Source organism: Falco punctatus (assembly GCF_963210335.1).
Source record: "Falco punctatus genome assembly, chromosome: 3".
NCBI classification, from domain to species: Eukaryota; Metazoa; Chordata; class Aves; order Falconiformes; family Falconidae; genus Falco; species Falco punctatus.
Genome location: NC_137582.1, coordinates 58,722,478 through 58,733,497, shown reverse-complemented (window position 1 = coordinate 58,733,497; position 11,020 = coordinate 58,722,478). Strand labels below are relative to the sequence as shown.

The 11,020-nt window shown below is 41.6% G+C and overlaps 1 protein-coding gene and 1 long non-coding RNA gene across 8 annotated transcripts in view; one reads left to right on the top strand and one right to left on the bottom strand.

Moving 5' to 3' along the window:
- Positions 1 to 11,020, top strand: part of DLGAP1 (DLG associated protein 1) — a 358,503-nt gene that overhangs the window by 279,622 nt on the left and 67,861 nt on the right. The gene's annotated exons all lie outside the window — the stretch shown is intronic.
- The window catches only part of LOC308061438, a 35,698-nt gene that overhangs the window by 6,601 nt on the left and 18,077 nt on the right, over positions 1 to 11,020 (bottom strand). Inside the window, exons 1-2 of the long non-coding RNA XR_013927227.1 lie at positions 592 to 11,020; positions 347 to 440 (exon numbers count right to left, since the gene is read on the bottom strand). The exon at positions 592 to 11,020 is cut by the window's right edge and continues 18,077 nt beyond it. This is a non-coding gene — a long non-coding RNA (uncharacterized lncRNA). The remainder of the gene's footprint in view (positions 1 to 346; positions 441 to 591) is intronic.

The window sequence follows — 11,020 nt, the reverse complement described above, 5'->3', positions numbered from 1 at the left end:
TGATAATAGAAACATTTCAGTGAGGTCCCTATACGAGTTACGTCACTTGTTTTTGACTCTGCAATCGGAGAGGATCTAGCGAGGAAGCCTGCTGTCACTGCTGGAGAAAGGATATAGGTCCTGGCGGCAAGCCCAGGCCTGCTCAGCAGATCAAAGGCTCTTCCCTTGGCTCCCAGAGCAGCCGGAAAAGCAGCTGCCCAGTACCCTTTCAGCATCCTTTGCTCCTTTTCCCTGTGCCAGCAAATAACAACTTCTTTTTGCTCCCCACCTCAGCAATAGTCTCATTTTTTTCCCTCAGTATCCTGCCAAGCAAGGTCCTTTTAGGGAGAGCGCTTGTGTTTACTACCTGCAGATCCCAAAGCCAGCCAGTGGAAACACGCTGGGGATGCTGTGGTTCTTACACTCTCCTCCCAGAGACACTCCCAGCTGCTGACTTTAACCTGGAAGAGGAGGCAAAGCTGAAAAGAACAAGCCATGGTTGTAAACCACATGCCGTTTTCCAAGCCAGCCTAATGGAAGATTTCAATTTGGAAAAGTACTTTTTGTGCCAAAACAGAAAAAAAGCCATGCTTTGAAAGCCTTCCCACTCACCTCCCAGAAAAATAAATAGTGTGGCTTTTTTGTGGGCTTCTTGGTGGTGGTTTTTCCTTTTTAAATACATGACTGCCTTCCTCCAGAGCTGCTGTGTGTTGGTGCTGCTCCTTGCTGTCCCTGTTAACTGGTTCCTGCCGGGAGGTTTGTCCGCTATGAAAGGAGAGTCAAGCAGACGTGTCGGAGAACTGCAGACTCTGCAAGAAGAATATTATATCTGCTATTACAGTGTCATTTCTTCTGAAGTTACACGATGGGCTGGTTGATGGGAGTCTTTGAAAATAACTGCATTGCACTTCAAAGGCACACACAGCCCTTGGGTACCAAATTACTGCTAAAAAGGGGGCAAACACCTGACCCTTTGCTGCCCCACAGGCAGTGAGTGTCTGCATCCCTAGCAGCTCTTCTCCTCCCTGGTGTTGTAAGTCAATCAGATCACTAGTGATAGGTGAATTAACTGTCCTGCCTGGGTTTGCTAAAGGTCTTAATATTTCTGTAATTGCTTTTGTTAGCACTGTGATGCACTCCAGCTTGCAGTCACAGCTGCAGCTGTGGATACGAGGTTTTACTTGCTCAATAAGGAGTCCCTGAGCATGGGTTTGCTGACTAATGATCTGTCATAATTAAAATTACTATGGGAGCAATGTTTTGAAAGATCTTTTTTCCCAATGTGAGCTTCTATGGGCTATTAAAGCTGTGAGCCTTTCGTGAGCTCCTCTGGGGAGCAGAAGCTCTTCTCCCTGTGTTCACACACAGCTAATAAGGCCTTCATATGGGTTTGCCTACTACAAATTGCCAGTAATTAATAATATTCTACATAGAAGCATCAGAAACATTTAAAGCATACAACTGCAGACTGGCCTGGTGCCTAGCCCAGCTGCTTGGTAGGTCCTTATTTGTAGGCAAGTTATTCTATGCCTCAGTTTCTCCTTCAGTAAAATGAAGAGAATATGAGAGTTAGTGATGCTTGTGAAATGTTTAACATGTATGGGTGGGTGGTGGAAACCACTGGAAATGACAGGTGCAGAAGCAGTAAAGGAAGAGAGTTTATTTTCCATAGCTTTGCTTGTTATACCTGATGCTTTTATAATGGAATCTAATTTTCTAACTCATCTTTCACACAAATGTCCTGTATGAGACAGCAGTGGTGATGTAGAGGGAAATTAGAATAAGTGGAGAGAGTGAAATGCAGAATCATTATCATCAGAAATACATATCATTGTTTATTATCATAAAGTACTTCTAACAAGGCACAATTACGCCTGTAATTTTTTTTCTTGTTGTTCTTAATTGTTCTTCTCCATGTGATTCCTACCACTGGTTCTTTATTATGTGGATTGTGAAACTCCTCAGGGGTCCCAGCAAGGTACCAGTATGTGGAAAGGCAGGGGAGCCCCCTGAGTACATGGAGTCATTTCGTTCCATCTCCCTTATCTGTCTTCTCTGCCTTTATTGGTATCTTCCCACTTGCCTCTTCCTTCCTCCCTGCGAGTCTGGTTTTGTCTTTACTAAGACTGAAACAAATTATTTTGACAAAATTAATATAAAAAAGGAGGGCAAAACACTCTCTTGTGTTTTGTTTGGTAGTGAAATGTGCAGCATTATAAAGCATCAAAACCCTAGTGGTTCTGTAGGAAAATTCAGGTAACAAGTAAAGCAAATGGATACCCAAAGCAAACATGTGAATTCACCAGACGGGATTCAATCCAAGACCAGGCCATGCCTTTATCCCAGGAGAGATATGTGGTGGTCATGGTCCTGATCTTCAACAGATTTTAGAATTCTGGAAAATTAATCATTACAAGAAATTTTTAAAGGATTTCAAGGAGTGAGTGAAGAAAGTAATTTGTCTTAAGAGGCCAGCTCAGCGCTTTCCTGATCTTTCTACTGTCCCAGTAAATCATTTATTGGGGCAAGCTTTCAGAAAACTCCCACACAAACTATGCTAGGCAGAGTGTACCAAAAGTAATATCAGTCTGTGTTTATGCTGTCTGGTCCTAAAAAAAGAGTTTGTAATACCAGGGTGGTACAGGCCCCTGCTTAATAGTGTGAGGCCTAGAAAGCTTTCCTTTTCTAAGAAAGTATTTAGTGAATTGTCCAGGACTACGAGGCTGTTCATTTCTCATTTAACCTTACTTTTATGGATTTTAATTCTGTGATACCAAATACAAAATTCCAAGTATTACCACAGTGTAAGATCATAAAATGCCACATCTTCTCTTTTTTGAATGAGTAAAATTAAATATTGGAATTTTTTTTTTTCCTGTAAATTTTTCCGGTTGACTTTGCTAGCTTAGAGCAGAGGTGTGGTTTGAAAGGTTCAGATTTTAAAATATTAAGGGGGAAAAAAAGATATAAAGGAGGATTTGTGTAAGTTCTATTCTCCCTGCCCATAAGAAACTCCCAGAAAATTTGAGATCACCATATATGATTTCTGGAAGGGTACATTTTAACTTGTTGTTCATGAGTTATGAGGTCTAAAATATCCCAGACCATTCACTGTCATTTGTATGCAGCATCAACCCCAAACCTGGAAGTATGATGAGTACCTAAAAATAATGAGATGTAAAAAAAGAATTTATTTCTACTTATATTCTGATTTTCAAACCATTTCAATTCAATTGATTTATTACAGGAATATTAACCTAATTCAAGGACCAGAGCTTTGAGAAAGGTATTTTAACAAAATATCTTATGATAAAATGTCAAGATTTGTCAATACTTGCTACAAATGGGACTACTAGGAAATCTCAGTAATTTTTTTTACTGCTTTCTACAAGGCCGTGAACATTTTTCCACCATATGTGTCAGCACACAGTGAAAAAGAATAGTGTAAGAGGCATAGGGAATAACTTCGCATCATTTTTCAGGAAGAAAAGCAAAAACAGGTGTTGAAAAGTTTTCTATAGATGAAAAGTATATACACAGAGAAAACAGCTATACATGCCAGTGGAATATACCTTGTATTTATTTGCACATAGCCTGAACTTATGGATTTTAATAAAGCTCCTGCATCCAACAAGTATAATCAGCCACATTTCACTGCAAGATCCAAATGGCAGCAAATGGTGATATTTGCTAATGTTCATTAAGATGTGAACCTCAGGTGACAGATGCAATTCCTCCTAACACGGAATTTTACACCAGAAGCGGGAATACATCTTTGTATCCTCATGGATGAAGAAGTGTGTGTCCTGACTGCCGTTACAAAACTTACTACTTGAACAGGGAATGAGTTTCTGACAATGCACAAGCAAAGGCAGCTCAGGAGTTCAGAGATGACGGTTCATTAAGGATCAGGTTCTTCCGCAGCTGCCCATGTCACAGTGCTTCTGTCACAAGCAGCGTTGATGACAGTGTGCTACAGGTGTTTCAGACTTCCCATTGTTGACACCTTACAGCATAATTATGAATCAGCTACTTCTGAATAAAATTCTACCTTTTTAAAAAAAAAAAAAAGAAAAAAAAGGAATAGCTGATTTTAACCTGGTTTTCTAAACCTCAATTCTCCCACTGCCTGCAGGCCAGCAGAGACCAATAACCCATGCCCCCCTGAATAACTTTTTAACTCACTGATCAATTCCAGCCAAATTAATAAGGAAAAGATCTCAGGATTGCTTACATTCTGCTGGGATTTGTCAAAATCAGTGGTGGGCTATGAAAGCACAATTGGGGCTTGCATCCCCGCTGGCAAAGCCAGCTGCTCCAGCCCCGGCAGCCCCGAAGGGTGAGGGTGGGGGCAGGGGTGCCACTCGCCCTGCCTGGCCCTGCTGAGCTGGTGGCACCAGGGGCCTGGAGCAAGGGACACGGAGATACCGAGAAGAGGTGAAGCAACAGGGCATTTGGCAAAAGGGGGATGAAGATATGGAGAGAGGAGAGGCTGAAGTGAGAAAGAAGTTATCCAGGGGGAAAGCAGGCATCATCTACGCTGTTTCTCATGGAAAAATTGTCCTTGCCATCGCCAGCCTTCAAACTTGGAGGTGGTAATTGTGGCCTCAGAGTAAGAAGTTTGTGGTTTTTTCATTCAGATGAGCTCCCTCCGCCTACCCACATCATCTGTGGGGCAACTACAGTGTTTTAAGCTCTCCCAAGCATACAATTTTAGGGCTAATTTTCTGGAAGAGATAATTGAAATCAAGTGACAAGGGCCTATATTAAATGCTATCTAGCATGTAACTTCACAAGTGCAAAATATGATATTCAATATCCCCCGCATACCTACCCATCCTCCAGTTCATCCAGAGAATTTGATTCCACTCAGCCCAAACAGTATTTACCCAGTACAGAGACCTGCTCCTTGCGCCCTTACCCATCGCTGCTCCTGCCATTGCTGCTCCAGGGCTACATCTGCCTCTTTTACCTCCGTGTCTCACAAAGTCAGTGTTAGCTCTTTGCCAGCACTATGTGGCTGCAAAAGTGGTTCCACATGGCAGCTATTTTGAACAAGCTGCTGCGAGGGAATTTCTGCTAAAAACAAGAGGGAAAAAACATGAGCTGGTATCTCGAAATACTTTCCTCACTGCAGCGATCAGCTGAGGAGGAAGGTCAGGAGAGAGCAACGTAACACTGCTTGCAGATAACGTGGGGGTAAGGGGAAGAGGACAGAAGACACTGAAATGTGTTCATAAAGGATCGAAGGAAACACCTCTGGAAGCACAAAGAGGAGAAGCTAATATGCCTTTAAAGTACATTTAATGTGGGATTGCTGACATGTCATCACAAGCACCACCATAGAGCTATTACATGGGTCACTGCAGGGACAGGGTTACAGTGCCCTTCTATAATCTTGTTGGATTTATTTTATATTTAACTTTGCTGTTGAATTCCATCCTGTATAATGTTCGGTTTAGGAATAAACACTACAGTGTTCCATTTATTTATTTCTGACCTGGGGATAGGGACTTTTAACCCCAGCTCCCCTATATACATTTTATCTGAAAAGTAACGCAAAGTCTCTTTAAACAGCATTTTTCACTCTTTCCAGGTATTTTTCATGGAAAGTTCAAAGAGCAGTTTTCATTTCTCAGATCCTGAGAATGTTTTTGCAGGTATTTTGAAGTTGTTAATCTCTCTACCCTTTACAAAAGTTTCCATTAACAAAGAGCAGTAATGGTCAGTTGTGATGAAAGTTGCTCAGCCATACAGCATAAACATTGAATATGCCGAGGTACAGTTGAAGTGAGCTGTTCATAAACAAGTGCTAAAACCTGACCTAGATCCATAAGAGGTGTTATAGAATGCTGCTGCATAACAAAAAATATTAAAAAAACTTTTTGCAAGCTTTGTGAATAGAAAAAGGAGTGGCTAAATTCATTATTGGTTATAAACACTTTAGCTCAGGCTTCTTCTTAATATAGCTTCACTGGCACAATCATAGCCTTCTACATTCCAAAATACAGAAACATCCTTGTTCTTCCTTACCACAAAAATGTGTGCTTGAGAGCAAGCAAAAATGAAAGGAAAAAGTGGCAGTACCTCCAACATGTTGCTGATGTCTGAAAATCTATGGCAAAAAAGCAGCATACCTTAAACTGCAAGTTCTCGTAGCTGGATTTTGGCATAGAGGTGGAGGGACGGTGCTGAGACAGGGTGGGAGTCTAAACCGTGTATGCTCCAAGCATCTACATGGAAGCTGGTGAGCCCCAGCTTGCCAGTGGCTTGCTAGGGATGCTGCCACTGAAGGAAGAGGCAGCATCAGCAGGCCAATAGCCTACTGATTTGTTGAGGACACCTGGACAGCAGTATTCACAAGTCCCATCCATTGTATCCCCTTTGGTGGCAGTAGGAAGAATATCCCAAAAATAGCTGTGCCTGAGTTCTGCCTCTTCTGCCCGAGTCCCGAGTCCCTCATGCATGAGGTTGCAACACTGAGCTGTGCAGGTTGTTGTTGGAAAGATTGTGTTGTCAGTACGTGTGCCCCAGCTGAGACACACACACACCACACTTGTCAAGCACAGAAGCAATTCCAAGCGCTTCATGTATTTGACAGCAGTGGCCTTAACAACTCCTTGCGCTGACTCAGAGTTTACATAGTTTCTCAAAAATATTCTCTTACGAGCTATAAAATGAGTAAAAGTGGTGGGCATTTCTTTCTGCTTATTGCTTATTGATAAATACATCAAAGACTGTGAACAAAATGCATATAGTGGTTGGGGCAGAAGCCATGACTTTTGCAGAAGTCCTTGACGTCTTCTGGAACAAGAGGTAGCTTGCTGGTTTTCTTCTTTTTTTTTTTTAATGGATCAGACCCATGAAGGCAGGGATTTATTTACAAAGCTATCTGAACAAATAGCTCCAAAGACAAAAGGTAATTGCCTAATGCTCACCACTGTGATAGCAACAGAAATTTAATTATTAATGGGAAGACTTCATCTCCACCATTTCTGCAGACTATTATGCCTTGTGGGATAGGCAACATGCTTTATGAGGGACTTCTTTTAAAAAACAAATGTAAACCATATGCACATTCAGCTCAAGGTTTTTACCTCAGAAGCAATTATGTCCATAGCTACACACTGCCTGTTAGCTGAATGTCATTCATGGTCTTCCCTGAAATATTAGAAGCATAATACCAGATTAACCAAGTTCCTGAAAAGTATTTTGAGGGTTACTTTAAAGCAAATAAGATTGCAGGACATGGCTCAGGGCAGAGAGAGAAGACACTGGAAACCTAAAGGGATTAAGCAATCCCCTCTTTACATTTACTGCAGGGCTGTCTGTGTGTTGCTATGCACAGGGCTTTTGCATGTGATTAAGTGTGACATGTAAACACAGAGAGAGAGAAAAATTTAGATAGGTTTGGGGAAATTATTTCAAATGGTGCCCACACATTTGGGATCTTTAAGGTCAAGGTAGCAAGTGCTCAGGCTAAGGTCCAAATTCCCAATGAAACACACACACAGATCACAATATTCAGAAAATCAGCATCTTATTTGACAGAAAATAAAAAACAGGAGCATGAATGTACAAGCATACGTATTGTGTTATAGGGTTCCTTAAAAAAAGTTGCTGGTAAAAGGGGATTTCTAATACAAAGACAGAACCATATCTTTAGTCAGTCCTTTGGCAATTTAGCTACTCTCTGTTTCATCAGATAGGGGCGATATCCCCAGGAATCCTTCTGACAAGGGGTTTCCCCAGAGCCAGGGTCATTATCCAATTGCAATTTTAAGAAACCTAGAGCAAGGATGACTGAGTGAAGACAGAAGTTTCTGAGAGTGTTAGGAAAAGAGAAATAGAGTATGAGGGAGCAGTGTGTAAGAAAGACAGCTTCTCTTTCTCATATGAGAAAAACTGGGAATATTATACCTGTCCTTAAGTTTTGTGGTGAGTTGGAGCCTAGTGGATCTGGACCTGCTTGCTTTCCTTTCTTTCTTCTTTTCTTCTGCTTCTCTCTCCTGTCATGTGCAGACTCCATATTTAGATTAAAAACTTGCATCCATTCCTATGGAAGATTGTTAGATTTACATCCATTAACAAAAAGGGAGTCTTACCTGAACGGCTCTGTTTGGGGCAGTAGCAGCAGAGAATAAAAGACCGCTGTTAACGTGGGCTGAGCCAGGGGAATGGTGGATGGCTCCTTCTCCAGGCAAGATCAGGGAGATGTCAGAGAGACATTGCCTTGGGAATCCACCCAGAGCAGGCACATCAAGAGCTACAGCTCTTACCAAAGGAGAGCATATTATCACACCTAGAAGGAGAGCTGTGTGATGATGCATCTCTGTCCCATGCCCCTCACAGGTAGTGCCATACTGGAGGTGGCCCAGGAGAGTGTGCGATTGATTCAGAACCATCTGAGACTGGCTACGATCAGTCCATTTACTCTTCTTTATTGCTGACAGCTCCCTCCCAGCTCACCCTTAGGCATAGCTGGGCAAACCTTACTGTTAAACCCTTGCAGCTTCAGGTCTGACCTTCTGCTCCAGCCAGCATGGCCTTGAGTTGGTGGGGTGGCACAAGCTGGCAGCTCTGCCTTACAGCATGGCACAGTCCCATATTCAATCACTCTACGTACAGGGCAACACTTTTCAGTGGCTTTGTCATTCTTAAACTAAATGTTGATTTAAGTGATGCTATATGGAACTGCCATTTTCCTAGAGCTCTAGCATTCTCTGGACAGGCTGCCTGGTGGATTGAAAAATCTGTATTGGAGTTGTCCTCAATTAAGACAGGTGTGTTATCTGTCATGGGCTGCCTGCTGCCTTACCACAGTGACAAGCTATCCCCTGGGAGGCTGTCACTCCCTGCGGATGTGTGCTTTTGAACAAGCTGTGCAGTTTTACTACAAAAATCATGGTGCATACTTACTACATGATATCTGTGTGCACAAAGCCAGACCTGTATCTCTATTTCTTTTCAGTTATACCTGTGCAGTTCTGTTAACATTGGTGGATTTATCCAGGTGTACGTCAAGCCAGAATCAAAGTCTCTGCTCTGTCAGTGAAATAGAAGCCAGGAGCTGAGCTGGTGTGCTAAACAAAACACTTGTGATTACTAGGAGAAATGATTTGGCAGGATTTGAAGACCCAGACATACAGAAAACGTTTGCTTTGAAATTCCTGAGACTTGACTGTCCCTTTGGTTTTTTGGAATGCTTTGATTTAGTCATGCAGGATGGGAGCAGGCTGTAACCTTGCAGGGGCACTGGGAATAGTACCTCTTGTGCAGCTTACAGAAGATGTGAAGGGAATTAACTGTCAGCAAGCTTCAGGGAGACAGCAGATGTATACGTGGTTAGAAGTTTGGCTGGCTTATAAAATTTATTTCCACTACAGGATCAAAAGCAATTAAGTGTATACAATATCTAATCCTTGGATGTGTAATGTATAACAGGACATAGCGGTCTAAGTGAAGGAACAACAAATTCATTGCATGCAAATAGCTAAACAGTTTAACTTTTAACTACTTGAGAGCAGGAGAAAAGAGGGCTCCTACAGTTTCCATGAGTGCAAATTATACATGCCCACAAGGAAACCAGGATTTGGTGCACCTAAAATAACCCATTTTATAAATAATTTTTAGAAGTAAACATTCCGAGCCAACTCTGCTTGCTTTTGGGTGCAACTTACAGGACAACCCTTGCATCAGCAGCATGAACTGTTGACACAAATCTACTTGCTGTACTTAAGTGTCTGTCAGATTTACTCTTGTGGTCATCAGTTAAGGGTAGCTTGCTTACATCTCTGCCTCTACTCATGTTATTAGCTCAAGTGTGAATGTAGTTTGTACCCCCAAAATAATCTTGGAGCTTCAGAAAAATAGCAGTGGAGTTGGATGCTGTTCCCATATTGCTGGGGGGGGGGGTCTGCTAAACTCCTGCCCTACACATCCAGAACCATGCGTACATTGTTGATGCACACACTGTACATTGTTAATGGGGCTTGCACAGAGGAGAGAGAAAAAAACACCTGGTTGAAATTTCCTCATAACTTCAGTAATCCAGTTCTCTTCTGTGGCTTTTATATATTGTTAATAAGTGCTTTATTTATTTTTCATTGTTATGTTGGCATTTTGTTCCTAGGATGACAATAAAAGTAAGATGAGGGAAAAACACTGATTGGAAGCTTTAAAACTGAATGTAACAAAAGGAAGGAAAATTGAATAATGCCATAGAAATGTGCTCATGTTCCAACTTCTTAATAACCCAACTACAGAGAAATGTTCTGAGTAGAATTCTAAAAATATGTTTTCCCACTGAGAAATCAGCTGATTCTTTCTGATTTGCTAGTGGGCTGCAAAACTTCCAGAGCCATATTAAGATAGCCCAAATTCCACCTTAGTCCCCAAGACTAGTCAAACGTATACAACTCACAGAAGGTCTCTGATGACCGAATCGGAGGGCACAAGAAATGTACTGAGCAGGGAACTAGCATAAGCCAGGCTATATCTGAAAGTTAGGTTTTCTTTGTATGGGACCTATTATCTGAGATCACTCATTTGATGTAATCTGGGAGATCTTCACTGAAGTAAGTTTCGCTGGATGGAAAAAAGCATAGGTAGGCTATAATCATTGTTGATTTCTTGATTCTAGGTGTGCTAGTGAGGCATCCCATACTTTTGAATCTCCCTTGCTTGTGGGTTTTTTTTTGGAACAGGCTTCCTAGGGAAGTAGTTGATGCCCTATCCCTGTCAGTGTTTAAGAAGCATTTGGACAATGCCCTTAATAATATGCTTTAACTTTTGGTAGCCATGAAGTGGTCAGACAGTTGGACTAGATGATCATTGTAGGATTCTATTCTATTCTATTCTGTTCTATTCTATTCTATTCTATTTACTTAACATTGCAGTTTACCCTTAAGCACATGTTGAACCCTTGGGAGAATAAAACATGTACTTTTAAAAGGTTTTAAACTGTGTTAGGAGGAGTTATGACAAGCTGCTTTCTGGGAGGATTTTCAGAAATTAAAAAATATTCTTTTTAATTGAAAAT